We start from the raw sequence: 21,179 nt of genomic DNA, 5'->3' as shown, positions 1-21,179 counted from the left end.
AATTTGAAACTGAGACCCAGAGTCCCAACCTAGATGTAAGATGACAGCTGGGAGACGTCCTGATTTCAAATACTCAAACGCACATCCTAATTTGGGTTCGGAACATATGGCCGCCGTCCCTCACAATACCGAAGAGAAAATCTGGCTTAAAATGCTGAGTTACAAGTAGTTGTCTCAACCTCAACATAACTCTTCTAGATTACCTGAATTTGAGTAGCAAAACTACCAGTTTACTAGAGTGAGTTAGCTCTCCAATGCGCCCTTTAGACATTAACTTTAGACAAGGGTACTTATCACCGGTTGGAGAATTGGATGTCAAGTAGAACACTCTTCATTGTAGCACATTTGTTGCCAAGATGATCTTTCTCACAGATACATTGAAGTTTCTGGTTATCAAAATTCGGGATAGCCCTAGCCGGCTTGGCTCAGTGGATAAAGCGTCAGCCTGCGGACTGAAGGGCCCCAGGTTCGATTCCGGTCAAGGGCACATGCCTGGGTCGTGGGCTCGTTCCCCAGTAGGGGGTGTGTAGGAGGCAGCCAATCAATGATTCTCTCTCATCATTGATGTTTCTATCTCTCTCTCCTTCTCCCTTCCTCTCTGAAGTCAATAAAGAAATATATTAAAAAAAAATTTCTGTGCTTTACAAAAATATTTACTAAAGCTGTCTTTAGGTAATGACCACCTTTTGTGAATTCAAATCCCAATCATACACATAAAAGTTCGATGTAAATGAATACTTAGGAACCTGCATTTGTTACATGAAAAGAGGTAGCCTTGGGCTGAAACTGGACATGTATTATTCAAAACGTCCCCAGTACCAAGTGACATAAGCCCAACCCAAACCTGCTTATGCTGCATTTCCCAACATTCGGCACTTTGTTTGGTATTGTCTGTCATACCCATGTATGTAATATTGTCCTTGACCTTGTATTGACTTTTTATTAAACTTAGTTTCCTCTACGCAATAATGAAATAAGACGTCTTTTCTTTAATGCACATTTGCATAGATACATAGCTTTAAATTTTTTATAAGTTCATAGACTTTCAACTGGAAGTCAGCATGTACCCCATCGGTAGTATGATGCCGTACTTTAAGGCAGGGGTGGGGAACCTTCTCCTGCCAAGGGCCACTTGGATATTTACACCAGCATTCGAGGGCCATACAAAATCATCAACTTAAAAATTAGCCTGCTCTACTTGGTCAAACATTTAATTAACTCACCCCTGGTGCCTTGGCAGGGGCAGACCAAATGGTTTTTCGGGCTTTAAGGCAGAGCGGGGGGCGGGGAGTAACTGAATAGAGAACCAGGCTTTAATTTGTTTTCTCGCTGGTAGATACGGTATGTGACCTTGGCCAAGTCACCTTCTTTTTCTTGCCTCAATGTCCCCACTGGAAGCGTCACATTGACCCAGCTAGCTCTCCAGTCACCTCACAAGAATGCCAGAGTAATAACCCCGGGGGTGGCTGACAAAAGCGTGAAAGCCCGCTCACAGCGACTAGTGGTGCTCAGTGTCTACTCACCCACATGAGTGAACCACTCGGCTGGCCTTTCCTCCCGGCCCTGCAAACGCTGAACCCAGGGAGCTGGAGATTCGAGCTATGGAGGTCGTCAGCAGGCGGCTGGGGAACTGGGATCTCGTACTCTAGTGCTTTTCTGGCTCTGAAATCTATTACTGACACATTAAGTAAACCTGGCCCTAATGAGGTAACTAAAGTCACTGCAGCCCTGTGGGGACACACCAGGAGCTAGCCTGCTGGAGGTTTAAAACTAGGTCCCCAAGAGTGTCCACAGGAGCTCAGGCAACCTCCTTCTTGTCCTTACTGCCTTGTGCTCAGTCTGTGGGCTCCTGGAACCACCCGCCACCCTCTCCTCACCCTCACCCTCACCCGCCACCCACCTGGGTCTCATGGGAAATGGAAACGAGATGGCCAAAGACGCAGAGGTCTGCGGCTCACTCTGGGCTCCCAATTGTCGTTGCCCACGTGGCTGGTTTCTCTCTCACAGGAATGAGGCTGCAGTCAACCACATGTGTTTTATCCAGAGGAAGGAAACACATTACATCACTCACCAGCAACCCTTTCCCCACACCCTTCTGCGGACGTAACGGGAAGCCGACATCCTTAAGAGACCTGGAACACTGCCTGGCACAGGGTGGGGATAATTTCTACCTTACTGAAAAGGAATCAATTTTATCAGGAAGGAACAAACTGCCAAACCATAGGTTCAACTGGCCAAATCGGGGAGATCTAGAGCTGCTACGTTAGACACTGGCAGGTGTTGAAAATGACATCACAGGGGTTCTTCCTCACGATGCCTCAGAGGCCTGGCACTGGGAACCTCAGGGAGAGGCGAACGGAGATCTTTGATATTCACTCATCCAATCCCTGAGGTCACTGAGGAGAAAACATCCAGGTGTGCAGTGATTGCCAAAGACCACCCAGGTGGCATTAGTGGCAGATCTAAGACCAGTGACCTTTCCAGAACATCACAAGGAGACCTCAGCATAACTTGTTAGTCCCGGTGTGTGATGGTTAAGAGGCAAAACTGGAGCAAAATGGGTTAGGTCACTTCTCAGCTGTGTGACCTCAGGGAAATTGCTTAGCCTCTCTGTTTCCTCATTCTCTCACCTATAAAATAGGAGCTATGAAGGCTAATAAAGATAACACATGTAAAGTGCTCACTAAGCACGTTAATACTGTAATACTTAACAAATGTTAGGGCTTTATTTTTGGATTGCCCGGGGTTTCTGGAGAAATCCCACCTGTTCAATCCCTGAGGTGACCCACATCTTTCCCAATGCCTAAACACAGCAGCTCACAGGGCAGAGTCCAGGATGTTAGAGTCACACAGGCCCGGATCCATAGTCTGGCCCAACAAAACAGCACAGACTGGGCGGCCTAAGCAACAGAAACATGCTGTCTCACAGCTCTGGAGGCTAGAAATTTCAATTAAGGTGTAGCAGGTTGGTTCCTTCTAAGGCCTCTCTCCTTGGCTTATAGATGGCTGCCTTCTCACTGTGTCCTCCCTCACATGCTTGTCCCTCGGGCTGGGCTGTGTCTACTCCTGTCCTCATCTCTTAAGGACAGCAGTCATATTGGATTAGGGCCCACCCACAGGATCTCATAATCACCTCTTTAAGGGTCTCATCTTCAAATACAGTCACATTCTGAGGTCCTGGGGGCGTTAGGACGTCAACAGGGCTGAGGTGGGAGAAGGGGGATCATAAAATTCAACCCATAATAGCATGATAGGTTACCCTTTTTTCTCTGGAAAGAAATGCAGAGTGGGGCAAAAGTAGGTTTACAGTTGTTCATATGGAAACGAATGCAATAATTAATAAATGATAATACAAGAATGGCCCTAGTTGGTTTGGCTTAGTGGATAGAGCGTCAGCCTGTGGACTGAAGGGTCCCAGGTTCAATTCCGGTCAGGGGCACATGCCCAGACTGTAGGCTCGATCCCCAGTAGGGGGCGTGCAAGAGGCAGCCAATCAATGATTCTCTCTCATCACTGATGTTTCTCTCTCTCTCTCCCTCTCCTTTCCTCTCTAAAATCAATAAAAAACATTTTTTTAAAAATGATAATACAAGAATAAACTGTTTTGCATACTTACAACTGTAAACCTACTTCTGCCCCACCCTGTATGTGGAAATCCATGAATCCTTATCCAGGGCACTGTGCTGGGCCACACTGAACTGGTTCTGAATCTGTAGAGATGTCCAAAATAAGGAAGTGCCCTTCCTCATTCTATAAATATGCATTTTCCTTTAAAAAAAACAACAACTTGGTTTCATGAGCATGGATCTTATGGCCGGCACTGCCCTCACCTTATGGGAATCCACAGAGGGTTCAGTGAGGATAGTGTCTTCAAGGTGCTTATGATCTCAGAGAACAGACCAAGCAAGGATCCAAGGGCTGATGGGAGCGATGGAAAGTGCCGAGTGCCCTAAAAATTTATAGACCAAATGCTGGAGTGGAAGAAGATAAAAGTGACCATATGAGACGAGTGTAGAAGAGCCCAGAGGGGAAGGATTGGCCCCAGGGGGTTGTTGGGTGGTCGCCAGTGGCCTGGGCTATTTACATGAATGAAGGGAAGGGTGGTTGGGGGAGGGGAAGGTGGTGACCACCACCATCTTCCCATGGCCTGCATTCCCTAGGGCCGGAGTTCCCAGTCTGCATGGGCAAGAGACCTGACTCTGCTAGATACAAGGTGTCCAAACCACTCTGAGAAGCAATTTCCTCTTTCAATCCTCATGGTCACCTGCAAAGGTGACCACTGTCTGCCACTGACCAGCCAGAGCCTCAGCCCCTCAGGCATTTCCAGTCCTGCTGTCCAGGCCACCAGCCACATATGCTCCTTCCCTCTGGACAATTCTGCCTGCAGGTTCTCTACCTGGCCCCGGTGGCAGGAAAATTGAAGGGGATCCTTGGGGAGGGGACATAGAACCCACTTACTGAGATCACACAAGAGGCCTTCATTGGACAACTGGGGTCCCATGCCCCAATATTTCCTGTGGGTTAAGCAATAATAATAACTAGAAAAGGCAAAACTATAGTGAGAGAAAGCAGATCAGTGGTTGCCAGAGCCAGGGAGTAGAGGTATAAAAAATTTCATTTCTTGCCCAGCCAGCATGGCTCAGTGGTTGAGCGTTGACCTGTGAATCAGAAAGTCACGGTTTGATTCCCAGTTGGGGCACATGCCTGGGTGTGGATTCGATCCCCAGTGCGGGGCATGTAGAAGGCAGCCGATCAATGATTCACTCTCATTATTGATGTTTCTATCTCTCTCTCCCTCTACCTTCCTCTCTGAAATCAGTAAAAATATACTTAAAAAATTTCATCGCAATAAAAGTGACACCTCCCCAAATACATAAATAAAATCATATTAAAGTTTGGTGAGGCAAACACTGCTGTTTCCCCAACCATCATTCCCCTTCTCACTTCCCTATAAGCAGAGCTCACCTCTACAGAGGAGGCAGAAAACTTGCTATTTCAACCCTACTAGATATTAAAACTGATAAGAACAGATACTACACTCGATCTTAGCCAAAAGGCCGAGAAGCGATCTCAACCTCGACTTGAGCTTAGGCATGGGTATTGACCCATTTCTCTTCAACGGACTTGATGAAAATTTTAGTGGGAGGATTCTGGAAAATTTCCCCCTCCCTGACACATCAAGACACAAGGAGAAACTAGAAGTTCACCTTCCTGATTGCCTGCTGCTGGGGTCCAGCCCCAGCGGTCCACGGGTTCCCAAAGGTGTGGACAGAGTTGGCGAAGAATGTTTTACACAGACGGAGACAGCGTTCAGAACTCTCTAGCTCTCTTTAGTCTCTGTGGATCTCCCTGTGCCTGGCTGAGGCCACAGAGAAAGATCCCGAGGCAAGCTGAGCCTTTATTTTATAGTCAGAGGTAAACAAGGTAGTGGTTTCCATAGTTACACTGTTCTTGTGAATTTCACTTGTTTTGACCATAGTTACATTGTTCTTGTGAGTTTCACTTGTTTTTGTTCTTGTTCTTGCTGCACTTCCCTCAGCCCATTAGCTTCCGGGATAGATCTAGGGAGCTTCATAAGGTCAAGCCTAAGTATGCTTAAGAGGACTGTGCCCTCTAAGCTGGGACTTGTGACTTTGCCAACAGGTCAGTCCGAGGCTTAATCCTCTATCGGCTCCCCACAGCCTGAAGATGCAGTTATGAGAATGTGATGTCTGGAATAGGGGTAGCCATGCTGTGACCATGCGGAGACAGCACACCCGAGGAGAAAGGCCAACATGCTGAAATGGTAGCCTAGAAGGTTAGAATAAGTCCTTGAAATCACTGCTGAGCCACTGAAGGAACCAACCCTAGAACCCCTATCTTCAGACCTCTGGCTATGCGAGTCTACAAACACCTTGCTTTTCAAGCCATTGTTAGTCCTATGTTCTTTTGCCAATAGGCAACACCCTACAAAGTCAGGTGTTTTTCTCTCCCCAACTTCCACCTCCAATCCTAAAAGTGAGGTCATGGAGAGGTCTGAGATAGGTCCTTGTGGCTGGAAACTGAGCCCCATCAGAAAGCCGAGTCCATGGTCCCCACAGATAATACTTTCCTCTCTTGTTCCGAAACAAAATGAGGAAACAGATGCTGGTTTCTCCTGGGCGCGCCGCTACCCCCATCACCGCATGTGCATCCTGCGGTGTAAATGATAACAGTGTCAGGTGTGACCCACAAGCAAAATGCCCTCTCTGGTGCCATGAGGACAATCCCAGTTGACAGCTGTGTCCCAGCAGGATTGTTAACAGCATCCCCTTTCACTCTCAAAAGTGTGTCCTTTTCCACAAAAAAGTTAGAGTCACCTCTGGCTGCCTCAGCACACTTTTCTTTCTCCTTATCCAGAACTTCCCATAAGGCCATTCTGTCTTCCCCACAGAGATGCAGATGGGAGGCGGGGGCCCTGCCAGTTTCACCAGAATTCATCTCACCTCATTCAGAGCCGGGTGCCCCGCAGGCGTCTGACGGACGTTCTGCTAAACTGAACCAAATGCAACGGGTAAGAGCCTGGAGCTAAAGGATCGAGGCAAACCAGTGCAATGTGAGCACGAGGAACCATTTTTTGGGGGGGAGGAGAGGAGAAATTGGGTGCTTTCCCAGAATCCCTGGCCCTCCCCACCAAGTGCTGTTAGCACAGGGTCCCGTATGAAACTGGCAGCGCACATCTGGGTGTCCAGCTGACTTGATGCAACCTCGCTGCAAAGGCAGCCGTGCTCCTGGTAACCTGTCATGGCAGCTAGTGAACAGATGAGCCCACAGATGCTGACCTTCCTGCAGATGCAAAGGGACAGAAAGCCTCTGCTCCCTGAGAAAGCCCAGGGACTGTAGACTGACCTCAAGAGACAGACAGGCAGGCAGCATGCTCTCAAAAACACTTTGCTTGTGAGCACCATCCTACTTGGTGGCACACCAAGATGTGGATTCCCCAGGAGGCCACTTTCTTGATCTCATGGCTTACAATCGTAAGTATCTCAGCAAATGCCCCACAAATGTGGTAAAGACCTGTGGTGAGACCAGGACATTGCTACTCCAGCGGGTAGGCCCTACAAGGGAACAGCAAGGGGAGGGTCAGCTCCACCCAGCCCAGATGGAACCACACACATTCTTTCTGAATAACTTCAGGCTCAACTGCCACAGCTACAGTTAGGCATTTCTATGTCTCTGCCTCTCCATCTTTCTCCCTCACGGAAGTTGCTTTGATGCAGCGAGGCAAACAGAGAATGCTTAGCACTGTGCCGGGCACATAATAGACACTCAATAAACCCCGATTCCTGAGTCACTTACTTATGAGCCAAGATGCTTTCTGGGTGTTGGAGGAAAGAACATGCAGTGTGTGCTGTTGCTTCTCTCATGGTAATCTGGAAAGTACTGAGCCAGAGCTTCTCTAACTTTTACTTACATCACAGGCTGCATCTACGCAGCCGGCTCAGCTAAGCTTACTCTGAACTTCAAAGCGCCTTCTGTGCTAAAGTTAGGCTAGAAGTTGGCTGGATTGTCACAGAATCTTAGCTTGACAAATTAAAGCCATCAGAAGAAGCGGGACAGTGAAAGGCCTGGAAGACATCTCTCTGGACAGCCATGGGGCGAGGGGTGGAAAGGGCTGGGCAGTGGCTGAGGCTCACAGAAGACCTTCGCAGCGGCAACAGCCTCTGGTAAGAGAAGGCACTGCCTCACAGGCCGTACACTCCTAGCATGTTCTTGCTCAGCCGTGGGAAGCATCTGAGCAAGTGCTGATGTAGTCAGGACTGCCACACTGCGGGGATGGGCGGTGACCTCCAAGACGTCTCCCCAGTTTGAAATTCTAGGAACTCAAGACTCTGGGCTTGGGGGAGCCAGTGTGACGCACAGTCTGGGGCATGAGTAGCAACTGGAATGCCCCAGGGCACCTTTAGGGGGAACCTGGACAGAGCCTCATCTGTAAGCTCCTGACCGAGTGAACGGCAGGGGAGAACATTCTGGCCTTCCTGGACGACTTGTCTGCAGGCTTCTGCGAAGAGGTGAAGCCCGGGGCAGGAACAGCCCCTCACGCAGCCCTGCACACGCCTCCACGGGGGTGCAGCTGTCCTGAGGCCCTTTTCAAAGGTTTCAAGCCCTGGTCAATATGGGTCAGTGGTTGAGTGTCAACCCATGCACCAAAAGGACGCCAGTTCGATTCCCGGCCCTGCACAGGCCTGGGGATGCGGGAGGCAGCCAATCAATGTTTCTCTCTCTCCCTTCCCCTCTCTCTAAAAATCAACAAAAACTCTTTTTAAAGGTTTCGAACGAGGCCTCTCTCTCCTCCTCCTCACTCACTCACTCACTCACTCGGGCCACCCAGGTCCTGCAGCATCTCTCCAAGGTTGAGACCCAAGGCATCGAAGGGTGAAGAGCCCCAGGACCTTCCTGGCATCCCCGAGGGCCTAGGCCACAGGCTGGAGGACCCTGCTCCCCAGGGCTTTATATGTTAATTCCTCCTCTTGGGACCTTCAGATCACATCCAAAAGCAGAGTTTCCAGGGAAGATTTTTTCCCCCACCCCAGATCCAGGCCAAGACTGACAAGCTCCCCCCACCCCCCAACCCCCTGTCCTTTCTCCAAGCACGCAAACCTTAACAGGGCCCCTGTCAGGCAGGTCTCTCTCTGCTCCAACTCCCAGTCACACCCCTGGTCCTGGAGATGTTATCAGGACTCCACCCTCTTACGTTCTGAGACCAGAAACCACCCCTCAACAACCCCTGCCCCTGCCTCCGGCACCCCCGCTCCGCAGGACTGGCCTAGCATATGCGCAAGCTTCCTGTCCACACTCGCTTTTGAGTCCTCTGGCTTTTCTTCACATCTTATGAGCTCAGCTCTTCTTTGAAAGGATGCTAGTTTATACAGCATTTCTAGGTACTTGGTAGTTGGAAGGTTTTCAAGATTTTTACTCCACCGCGGTACTAAAAATATTCTCAATCGGTGTTGGAATACCCACTTTGGTCTTGTTCATGGAAACTTTCCTTGGCTGACCTCCCACCCCAAACACCTGACTGGCCACATCCCTGCAGATCCACAGACATAGGCTGAGCACCTACTAAGCGCCAGGCACTGTCTTAGGCCCCAAGGATTAAAAACTGAAAAGGCTGGAGCTCTGCCTAAAATGCGCAGCTCCAGGATGGCAGGAAGAGAAGTAGCCACTCTTCTGTTCGATGTGCACGCTACTCTTTGCCCACGTTGTTACAGCTTCTACGTGGCCTCTTAAGTCCACATCCCGTCTCCCAGCTGGACTGCCTGCTCCACATCTTCCCTGCCCTTTACTCATGGCCCCAGGGCCGGGGACAGCACCTGCTCACCATGGGCCTTAAAAATGCACACGCCAGTCCCCTAACTCCCTCCAATGCTTCCAGCTGAAGCTCATTCTTGGCTGTCGCTGGATTCTGCCAGCTGGGCCTCCAGCATGACACAGCATCCCCGCCTGGCTTCCCTGACGACTGCGGCAAGCGGCATGACAAAGGATCCTCTGACAATGGGAGGAAGAGGTCTCCTTATTGTCTACAGCAGCCCCACCTCGGTCCACTCGGCGGCAGCAGACCCTTCCCCACTCCTGGGTCTGTGGCCCCTGCCCACACTGCTTCCTCAGGCTTCCACCCTGCGCACCGTGCCGTGTGTAAGACAGTTGCCACCGGATTACCCTATCCGCAATTCCAATTCTACTCATGTAACAATGAACTCCCCACAATCCTCCCCCTACCCCAACCCTAGCTGACCTGCTCCAGCAACCAGGTCACACCTGGGTAACGGCCGCCCCCCACCAAGTCAGGGAGGCCAGGAACCTGGGAGGCACTGGGCTCTTTCCTTATCCCCCAAAGCTAAGCAGTCACTGAAGACTTTCTTCCCTAAATATATATATATGACCTTCCTCCATCTCCATACGCATGGCCCTGGCTCCAGGCCTCATCCCCTGTGACCTGGACCGAATGGAGCCTGTCACTCCCTCATCCGCCCTGCAGCTGCCCAGCTCCCAGTCCTGCTCCCTTCTGTTCCACGGTGGCACACCTCGACTCTGATTAATGGCCCGTCCTCCAGGCTCTACCTGGGGGCTAACAGCCGAGGTCCCAGCCAGGCTCACAAAGCTCCTCCCTCCTGAGCCTTGTCTGCCTTTCTGCCCTTGGACTCCGACCTCATAGCTTCCGTCCCTCCTTGTACCCAGACAGCCTCAGGCCTCTACACCTTTGCACATACTGTTCCTACCCCTGAGTGCCCTTCTCCCATCTCCTCTCCTGGTTAATTCTCTTTCAGCTGCAGCACCTATGTTATCTCCCTCAGGAAGCACTCCCTGATCTTGAGGCAAGAGCAGCGGCCCCTTGTCCTTGCTACTGTAAGGCCCTCGGGACTTTCTCTACCCCTGCATTTACTGCCCCATGCAGAATTTAACTGTCTGCACTCACCGCACCACACTGAAGGTACTGTTTAAGTGTCTCTTGGGCAATAGAGTGGGCCTCTTGCAGGAAGTGGGGGCTGTGCCCACTCACTGTTGTAGCCCCAGGTTCTGGCAGAGTCAGTCGGGCATAGAAACAGAGCCTTCTGACTTCAGGATGACCACCGAACCTTCTTAGTCGGCTCCACTCCCAGTCCCTATTCCACAATTACCCCTTTAGCACTTTTGTGCCATTACCCCAGCCAAAAACCTCCTCTAGGTCCTCCACAACCCCAGATCTGTTCCCAAATTCACCCCTTTCTGTGTAATCAGCCCAAACTAGCCCCAGACCACTGCTACAATCACCGCCTCCCATCCTTTATCCAACCCACCCCCTGGGTAACTAACTTAGCATTTGGGTCTGGTTCCCTGGCTGGATGTGAGCCAACAGTGGACATAAAAAAGTTCCAAAAAGTTCAAGGCCCTCTACTCACAAAACTGCAATGTGAAGTGACATGGTGGGCCGCCTCAGCCCCAGGCAGTGGACTTGAAGTCTGAGGACCAGGGTTCAGATCCCTGCTCTACTACAGTGGCTCAGTTTCCTCATCTGCAAAATGGGAATAATGATAACAGCCGCACAGAGCTGCTATGAAGAGCAGATGGGATCAGTTGTGTGAAATGCTCTGCAAAGTGTAAAGCCAAATCAAGTGTCGGGTATTATAATAGTTTCCAGTGCCAACCAATCCCCTGCCCAACTCCATGACCTTCCCATTGGCAGTTTTTCCCCTCACTTGAGTCCGGTGAGAATCAAATGAAACCTGTGGGTCCTCTTCACTGTCGGGAAGTTCCTGAAGACCTTGCCATGGGAAGGGACCTTGCCATGGGTCCAGGTCACAGGAGATGAAAGCAAAAGGCCAAACTTACGAGTGCTGGAGGGCCCAAGGCCCACCACCTCTCCCAGATTCCTGCACGCCCAAGATGAGAGAGAGGCCCGGAAGGCCGGGCCAGTCTCAAAGAAGCGCAATCTCAAGACCGTAAGATGCATTCCAGAGCCTTTCCTGGAACCAGAGGAGAGGTGAGAAGATGTAGAATTCTTCCTCCTTGAGGAGTAAGAACCCCACTTCCACGCCCCCCCCCGCCCCCCCGCCCCCCCCCCCCCCCCCCCCCCCCCCGGAAAACACCATAGTATAGAGAAAGAAGATTGGATGAGGCATCAAAATCCAGGATTTCGTGTGCCACTCTCCAGGGCTCCCAGCCACTTTGTGCAAGCCATCTCATCCCTCTGGGCCTCAGGTCCTCACGTGGAGACCAGCTCATCAACAAGGCCTTCCCAGCTCTGGGTGCCTAGGATCTGAGGACGGGTCTGTTCTCACCCTGTTCTGAAGCACAGCTCTGGCCTGGGTGTAATTCAGAAATAAGAGGCAGATGTTGATCAGTCATCATGGTGACAACTCATGAAGGCCACCATCGCAGCATTGTTCTAAATGAAGGTGTGTGCAGGGGGAGGCAGGAGGACAGAAACGCAAAGCCTGGATGTGAGCAGTTGAGCTCAGGTGACCAGTGAGTCAGCGGTGAGATCCAGAAGTAGAGGAACGCTCTCTGCCCGCCCCCCCGCCCCAAAAGAACATCAAAAGGGGCTGCCACATTATTGGGTAAGCGATGCAGAAATACCATCCTCTTTGGAGAATTCCCCAAAACTGCAATTTGCCCATCTGCTTGTGCCTATGTTCTCTATGCGGGCTCAGGATTCTTTCTCCATCCTAACCACCACTGCCTGCTTCCTCCTTCATGACCTGAACGACAAACAACAGAACCTTAAAAACAAGGGCAGTGGACTCTGCAACTCAGAGGAAATTGGAGGACAGTGCCAGGGACCCGAGAAGTGAGTTTGGGAATGAACAGATACAAAGAGACCCATATTAAAACACCTACACAGACCTGTAAGACAGACACTAAACTCGGGCTCTGAGTGAGACCGTGACCAAAGCCTGAGCCTATCACAGAAGACAGCAGCCTATCGCTGCCCAGCACAGCCCAGCAGAGCCCAGCAGAGCTGGGGCAGGACCATGGAGAACAACCTGTGAGCTCCTCATTGCTCAGCCCAGTGAGCTGTGGGCTGGCTTCGGGGTTATTTCCCACCAGCTGCTTAACTTCCACAGAAGGACACACAGTACCTCTGGACCCACCTGGGAGGTTCCAAACAGTCTGAAGTCCAAAATAACAAGAGACATCAGGCTCTCCTTCCTGTTACTTCCTCCTGGATTCGCTCTAGGATAGGAACCAGCATTTTGAGTCCCTTGCAACCAACGTATGTGAAACTGATGAAGTCCCAGGGTGCGTGCTCTAAAATATTTATGATTTATTCCCTCCTACGGTGTCTGAATCATCTGGGCTATTGCACTGTAACAATGTAGCTGTTTCTGCTCTTACCTTTGTGTGCCCCAATCACTGTAGCATATCTAGCTTACGGTAGGTGTTCAATAGACATCTGTTGGACTTAAAAATCTTACATTCATCTCCAGTTAGAGTCGGTTTTTGGCAAGCAGGGGCCATATGTTACATTTTCTTTGTATACACTTTAAGCTCTATAAACAGGTAGGTACTCAATACATACTTGGGAATAAATGGTTGATTACTTGGCTATTACCCTTCTTCAGGCTGTGTCTGAGAACCCTCATGTAAATACTGAGAAATACATGTTGGAGTTCTTTGCTTTTTTGGGGGGGGGGGGTTCCCCGTCCCTGGAGATGGAGGGGATAGGGAGTATAACCTGAGATGGTTTCTCAGGGGTCTACACTCTAAATTCGATGGTTTTGAAACCAGCAACTAAAGAATAAACCTTGAATCTAATAACTCCATTAACACACCCATGTGAACACAGGCATGTGTCACATAAATACGTGTGCCATATGCATTTATTACATGCAGGTATGATTCTGGAATATATTAGAGGTATAAAAACTGGTAACCATTCAACGACAGGAAATTTTCATGCGTGATAATAACAGCGATGCAGACTTCTATTCTTTAGTGGCTACTGTCATTAGGACTGGTAGCAAATCACAAATGTCTTGACAAGAGTAATTACCAGCATTAATTTAACCCCTTTCTCAGATTCAGTACTTCCTGGGGTGGCAAGACCTACTGGGGGGGGGGGGGGGCCTCGCCACTATTTCAACTAAAAGCCATAGGCTGAGAAGAGGAATCACAAAGACGGGAAAGTAGCCCTTCTCCCACTGAGAGTCCTGCCTCACAGGACCATCTTAATCAATGCAATGTATAGAAGGCAGGGGTCGCCCTGAAAAGTCAAACATATTATTCCAGCAATCTGTTAACCACTGATGACACTGTCCCCCAGAAGGCGGTACAAAATTACTGCCTCCAAGCGCACACAATCCAGGACAGACACTGGACAGCAGATGGGGTGATCTGTGTGTAAACCTAGTCCTGTTCCAAACACTCAAAGGGAGCTTCCTCCCGCAACCTGAGTGCATCCTGTGAGGGGCTTGTGCGGTGCATTCTGTTCTCATGTAACTGGGTTTTCTTGAAAGCCAGGCACTTTTCTCCTGAGGTCCGAGCATGCTCGCAAGAGGGATTCCTGAGGTTTTGGGCACGGACCCAGCACTAGGCCAGAGGGCCTGCCGGACAGCCTGCAGCCCCTCTCCGCCCTCTGGGCGGCACCTTCTCTCTCCTCTAGCTCCGGCGGGCGGCATGGGTTCGTGCTGTGTCACCTTCGCCGGCCTGAGCTCCAGCCGCCTAGAAGCCGGCAGCTCCAGCGGCTTCCTTCCTTAGCTCGCGGGCCTCCAGCCTGGGAGATAGATAATCCCCGGGCCACGGAGCCTGAGCCCGGTGGGCGGAGCCGACAGAGGCACAGTCTGGGCATCCAGCAGCAGCGAGGCGGCAGCGCAGAGCCAGGCCTGGGCCGGGACCGGGACTGCGGGCCAGCCTTTGGCCCACACGGCCTCTAGGACGCAGAAAGGGGAGGGGGGCGCAGGGCGCACCGATTCCCTCCAGGGTCTGCTGGGGCATGCATACCCACAGAGCGCCTCGGTACAAGGGTCAGCCCAAGCGTGGGGGCGGCGAAGGAGGCGGGGAGAGAACACTCGAGCTCCCCAAGGCTTCTCCCGGTTCATCCAGACCACCCCTCCCCAGCGCTGCAGCCAGTCTGTCGGGTCTAGGGGCGTGAGATGCGGAGGGACTCCCTTGTGAACCCGGCACACACGCAAGCACGACCCCCTCTCTAAGTAACACGGGCGCGCACGCACGCGCGCGGACACACAAGACTACAAACCCAACTGGGACCACCAGGGGGCTGACGGGACCCGGGCGGCGCGTCCCCACTATGCAGCCGTCTGCGGTCCCCCCCCCCCCCCCAACCCTCCACTCCCCACGCTGGAGCGGTGTGTACTCACAGACAGCTGGGCGGGGGAGGCGACGCTTCACTCCCGGGTGTGCGACCCACCCGGCGCCGCCAGCCATCCCTCCCCTTTACACGTCGCACCCCCTTCCAGCTCACGGCTGCCCCCCAATCCCAACCCTGCAAACTCCACGAAACCGCACAGCCAACGCCGCCCAGAGGAGGGGCTCAGACCCTCGCTCCTCTTTTAACGCCAAAGGAGAGACTTACACTCAAATCGGCGACGCGCGGTCTCTGGGACACCCCCTCCGAGACGCACCAGGCTCTCCCGCGCGGCCCTCGGGAGCCCAGACCTCCACCGCGGACCGAGCCACCGCCCCCTGCCCGCCCTCCGCCAAGACCGGCGTCCGGGACAAGTCACCTGCTCCACGTCCTGAAAACGCCGAGCCGGAGCCCACCCCGCAGCCGCTCGAGCCACTCGCCAGCGCGAGCCTCGTTGGTCAAAGCCTGTCAACCTAACCCCGGCTCCGCCGGCGAACGATTCCCCAGGCCCGATGACGCCGCGGCGACGGTATAATAATTTAAAGAGCCAACAGAACCACCACGACGGGGAGTGTCCAAGTCTGCAACCGCAATGGATTCCCGCCTCTGCTCCCACGCCCTGTGCCCCCCGCGGCCCGCGGGCTCACCGGGGACAGAGGGAGGGTGCAGACTGTCTAGACGACAGCCAGCCCCGAGCCCGCGGGGACGGGCGCGCACACACACAGCCGCTGCCACAGACACAATCACTCACCGGCGGAGGGAGGGGCGGCGTGGAGACTCTCTCCGGGTCCCCCTGCGGCCGCGAGGGCAGCAGCCTCCGGCGAGAGCGGCTGTGGGCGCCGCGCTCCTACCTCGGCGGAGCACGGTCAGAACAGCTGCAAGTTCAGCCGCCACTCCACCAACTGCGGGCTGCAGCCAATGCGGCTTCAAAACAAAAGGGAGAGGAATCACGCTCGCTCTCTGCCTCCCCCCGCTCGGAACCCGGCACATGACAGCGGCTACACCGCGCGGGTCCAACGCCAGCCGGGCTCCAGCCGCGCGCCCCTCGGGACCCCTCCCCACCCGGGCTCCAGGGCCAGGGCTCCCTGCGGGGCGGGGCACCCGGAGGGAAGGGGCAAACCTCGGGAGTGGCGAGCCCGAGGAGTGCGACCCTCGACAGAGAGGAGGACCACGGCTGAGCGCGGACGCCCGGCTGCCCCGGGCGCAGGGAGGGGGAAGGGGCTAATTGTTTCGGGCGGTTTTCCCGGATTTACCTATAAGCACGCGCACGGCACGCAGCCCTCCTCCTAGGTCCCCGAATCCGTCCGCCAGCTGCGGTGACTACAAGAGGGGGCGCTGACGGAGGGGATGCTCACCTCGGGGTTCCTCTGGCCACCGCTCCGAGCCGGATCGGGGGTGGGGGAAGGGGGCAGGGAAGGGGAAGGGAGGGAGGAGGCTCCCGAGAGCCGACTCCTGCCGCGAGTTCCGCGCGTCCGGGCAGCGGAGGGGGTTCGGGCTCCCGGGCGCGGACACCCAGCCAAGAAGGGAGGGAGGGAGGGAGGGAGGGAAGGGAACGAGGGAGGGAGGGGCAGGTGGGGGGGAGGAGGGAGTAGAGGAAGGAAAAAAATATATCCCTGCTCTGACACAAGGAAAGAGAATGCTGGAGAGTGACGTCCAGGCTCCGCCCTCCCCTCCGGCCACGTGCAAAGACTTGAAAGGAAAGAGGGCGGCGCGAGGCCTGCTGGGTAATGTAGTTCGCCTTTCTTTCCCGGGATGGCGGGCACTGGAGAACCCGGCGCCGCGGGGACGCCGGGATGCGCGTGAGCATCCGAGGCATCCCAGTGCAGCGACGCCGAAACCCGCGCCCAACGCCCCTGGACGCTGGCGCGGTCCTGGGCGCGGACCTCTGCGTAGGGAAAACTGAGGGCTTAGGCGCGGTCCAGGCTTTCGGGGAAAGGTTTGGTTTTGGGGGCAGGAATGCTTTAAGGATGAGGACTTAGGCGCTTCAAGTGCAAAGTCTGTCCTAATGGCTGATAAAAGGGAGCTTTGTGTATGTATTGGCCGGCCCAAGTGGCGTTATTAATGCTGCATTAAATGCTGCTGTCTGTTATTGAGATGCATGTTATAATTAACATTTGAACATCTCTGTGGCAGGGGCAGGATGTTGTAATTGGATATGCACTTTACAACCAATTAATTTTCCATTGGCCATGCTGTGGGCTGGGACAGGGAACGTGGTGGCTGGGAGAATTCAATACAATGGAACATTCGGTAATCGCTTAACCAAATCACCAGTGTTTTCTGGGCACCTACTAGGTGCCTGGCATTGAGCTTGGCACAGAGAGGCCTTCAGGAGAAGTATGCTTCACACCCCTCCAAAGCAAGGGAGTATCAACTCTCTGGAGGAATTGGGTGACGTGGTGTAATTGCCATAGAAATCCATTTATTAATTCAGAGAACATTTGGTGAGCACTTCTACAGACAGGACATGTCTGGAAATGCTAAGACAAGTAAGACCCTCAGTCCCTGCCCTCAAGCTCAAAGTCTGGTGTAAGGATTATAGTCAATGCAAGTATAGGGGATAAGTCAACACTTAACATAGGCATAAGCACAAAGTGCTAGGGAACCCTCAGGTGAAGCAGCCAACCAGGATGGAAGGTGGATGGAGGTGAGAGAGGAGAGGATCAGGGAAGGCTTCCTGGAGGAGGTTTTTAAACAAAGGCAAAGGCATTGGTAGGCATCTGACAAAGGCTCCAGAATACAAATGCCCCAGATGAGAGAGAAGACAGTAAATTCTGAAAGTCCCAGCAATTTGGCAGGGCAGAGGGCCAAACTGGGGGTGGAGGATGAGCTTGGAGAGCAGAAGGAGACGGGGACAGCTCCTCACTGGAGGTGGGGCTTGAAGTGGCCTTGAAGGATGAGTGGGATTTCATTTGGTGTGGAGAGCTTTGTGCTCCAGTCTTGAGGCTCAGCATGAGCCAAACCTTGGACAGAAAGCAAAGCAGAATCCAGGATGGTATGGTGTGCTTTGTAGTCAGATAGTACTTTATAGTCAGATAGAACTGAGCGTTAGCCCACTTTTGTCACTTGAAAGCTGGGTGAATTTAGGAGTATTACATGACTTTTCTGTGCCTGTGTTATCCTCAATTGGGGACAGAAACAACTGTGTCATAAAGTTGTTAAGAGAATTAGTGAAACATGGAATAGCCTGGCTGTTAGTAAATAGTAATTAAAAAAAAAAGAAAAAAGAAAGAAACCAGTCCCGTCCTATAGAGCAGCTCATTTAATTCTTGTACCGAAGGGCACACAGGTGTGTCTTCCCCTCCCTTTTAGAGGGAGATGGCAGGCCCACAGTCATGCATTCCTAGGAGGCAGAGTGGGTACCAGGAGCCAGTTGTCTGGGTGTCAGACCTGGTTTTCAACCATCCCCACTCCCATCAAAGGACCTCGCATTTAAGCACACCTGACTCTTCCCCCTGGTTTGCCTCTTTTAGAATCCGTGCCTCGTTGGCTCAGCAGTGTGCTATTTTTATGCTTTAACATCTGGAGCATTTCCTGAGTTTGCAAAATATGAAATAATAGTACCAGAGTCTATCCACCCAGCTGATTGCCAGGTACCTGATTTTAGTTGTCAATGCAGTTTGCACATTTGTGTGAGAGGCACGCCACCTGCAAGGAAAGAAGAATGGAACTGTCTGGGTCTTGGTTTTGCTTTTGCTTTAAGTCACACCCCCAGAGGTGAGAACAGGATCCATCCCAGAGGCGATGAGAGGCTGAGCTACGTGCAAAACAACCGTGAGGAGGACACACCTCTGTTAGGGGTGTGCCTGGAGTGAGAGGGCCAGTGGGGACAGCACAGTCTGGGAGTTAGCAGTCTGGGTTTGCATCCCAGGAATGACATTCCTGGATCTGTGACCTTGGGCAGCTTACCTACCCTTCACAAGGGTGACCTTGGGCAGCTTAGTCCACAACCTTTCTTGGCTTTGTGAGAACCAAAGGCCCTAACCTATTTAAATTGCATCTGTCTCAGCAAATCCTCAGTGATGATTGACTCCTTTCTTTGATGCAGGGTCTTCCTGGCCCAGAAGAATGATCCCTGAATTTTCCTGAGCCGGTGCTGCAGGGAGGATTCTGGGGGTGACTCATCTCCATGCGTGATGTATTTGTCACTACATAGCCCAGAAATTAAAAGGTTTGTTTCAAGGAGGCTCAGTTCAGTTCTAGTTCTCAACTCCTGCTGGCCCAGCTCCGAACCCTCACCAGTCCACAGTAGTTGTGTGTTTCCTCTCCCCACCCTGATGCCCAAGGCCCTCCAAATGATGTCCCCACTCGAGGCATGTCCTGGGCTCCCACATGGCTTCTTCCCTGCCCATTAAAACTTATCTCCTGCTCTCCAGATCCTCAGCACCTGGCCCTCTCCTTTTCCTCCAGCCCAATACCTTACCTGTATGATAAGATAGTCTTTTCACTCTCTCCTGCAACTCCTACCTGTTTGTATTCTTATCAAGAGCACTCTGAAATGGCCTTTCATGACGTGGATTCCCAGCTGGAATGGGGGTCTCTGCAGGTCCCTCAGACCCGAGTTCCCCAGTGTGGGAGGCCTGGTGCTTCCTTGTCCCTCTTGCAATGTCCTTCCTCCTCTACTCTGTGGTTGATCTGATGCCCCACCTGCAGGCTGGGGTCAGAGTTGCTGCTGGGTGCGGAGTTAATGAACTGGCACTGGAATTGGTTTAATTTCGGCAGATTTGAGTTGCCAAGAGTTGCTTTTTCTGATTTGTCACCACATAGCCCAGAAATTAAAAGCCAGAATGTTTCTCTCTGTTTTAAGCAGTTGCTTTTCTTAATCCACACTTCCCTAAGATTTCTTCTTTCTTCCCATTTCTTCTCCTTCCTTCTACCAGCCTTTCCTCCATTAGTTAACACAATTATTGCAGGCTGGTGGGAGTCCACCCCAGTGCTGGGGGAGAAGTTACCTGCCTTCAGGAGCTGAGCGGACCAGGCTGGTACCCATGAGATGATAGGAAAACTGATGAAGTGCTACACTGTGTAAGGGTGATTGTAAATGAACAAAGGGTTCCTGGAAGGCTGGACTGGTCAGAGAAGGCTTCTGGGAAGAAAGTAGAACTAGATCCATTTATGACTTCCCGTAGTGAAGAGGTCAACAGTGGCCCAGCATTGGCCTGGGAAACATTGCAGAAGTTGTGTCTTCAGGTGGACACTGCAGAGTGGGCTCATCAGGTATCAGTTTGGTGGCCACTGACCCCACAGAAGGAAGGAAGTTACCGGTCTAGTGTCTACGCTCTGTTACTGGGGTGTTGGCCTAGAGAGATAATGGCTTGATAGAACCAGGTTGAGTTTCACCCAGGCCTCATCTCAGCTTCCACTACACAACTCCAAAGACCAACGCCTGAAAGGCAGATAGAAAGTGATCCTCTAGGGTTAAAATTGGTGATGGAGGAAGGGACATCCATAGAAAACAATAAGCTTGAAAAAAGCAAAAGCTAAGTAAGAATAAACCAAGAAATATTTTATGGGGAGCATGCTATGCATAAGGCATCGCAATGCACCATGGGGAACTAAGTGTGTGAAACTGGTTTCCAGGTCCCACCTGACCCTATCCTGCTGTGTGACATTTCCTCTCTTTGGGCCTCAGTGTTCTCACCTGTAAAATGGGAGGGTTGGACTCTACAATCTCTAAAATTATTTCCCAACCTGAAGTTCCCCTTTCAAGAAGTTTACAATCTAGCTGGCAAAAGAAGCTGTAAAGTTAATAGCCAGAAGTATGTGTTTAAAGCTTTTTAATTCCAGCAGAACAGGAAGGGTTTGTAATATTCATTAAATAGTGCCCTGAAGTCTGTAAAGGAACAGAAGAAGACAAACAGATCTTGTCTTGCAAGATTCAAGGACAGTAAGTGAAACCCATGAGAAGTTAGGCATTCTTTAAGTCCCTGAGAATTCAGGGTCAGACCTCACCATTCACAGATGGCCTTGTTCATGATGAGGAGCTGGGCAAAGATACACCCCCACATCTCTGCAAGAGACACATTTCATTGCCCAGCTGCATGCTAGAAAAACCTCACCCTGGAGGGGGTAGCCAAGCTTTTTGGACCAGGGGTAGACATCTGATCCAGGGACACCAGGCCATTGACTAGGCTTGGACTTAAGTGGCCCTGGTTTCAGCAGATCAGCTGAGCCAATCAGAGTTAAATGAGATCATGTGTGTGATGCACTTAGCACACTGTAGGGACTTAGTGAAGCTTAGCTTTTATTTTTGGTTATTATTGTTGCTGTTTTGGTTGTTACACTGGGGATAGGCTATGTGGGACCTCGGATGAAAATCTGACCTATTATGTGGCCCAAAGGGGTACATTTAGATTTTTTTATTTATTTTAAAATT

The 21,179-nt window shown here is 51.9% G+C and overlaps 1 protein-coding gene and 1 pseudogene across 5 annotated transcripts in view; both read right to left on the bottom strand.

Annotated features, from left to right (window-relative positions):
* The window catches only part of CTIF (cap binding complex dependent translation initiation factor), a 238,165-nt gene extending 221,767 nt beyond the window's left edge, over nt 1-16,398 (bottom strand). For 2 of the 5 annotated variants that reach the window (XM_070421123.1, XM_070421128.1), the window contains exon 1: nt 16,159-16,398. The gene's annotated coding sequence lies outside the window, so the exon portion shown is untranslated. The other 3 variants (XM_070421124.1, XM_070421127.1, XM_070421126.1) reach the window with 3 other exon arrangements.
* LOC139014813 (U2 spliceosomal RNA) lies at nt 4,974-5,069 on the bottom strand (annotated as a pseudogene).
* Nucleotides 16,399-21,179: the final 4,781 nt, after the last annotated feature.

The sequence above is a fragment of the Myotis yumanensis genome, unplaced genomic scaffold (assembly GCF_028538775.1).
Source record: "Myotis yumanensis isolate MYYU_CA2020_CCGP unplaced genomic scaffold, mMyoYum1.0.hap1 SCAF_7, whole genome shotgun sequence".
NCBI lineage: Eukaryota > Metazoa > Chordata > Mammalia > Chiroptera > Vespertilionidae > Myotis > Myotis yumanensis.
This window is presented reverse-complemented; position numbering and strand designations above follow the sequence as displayed.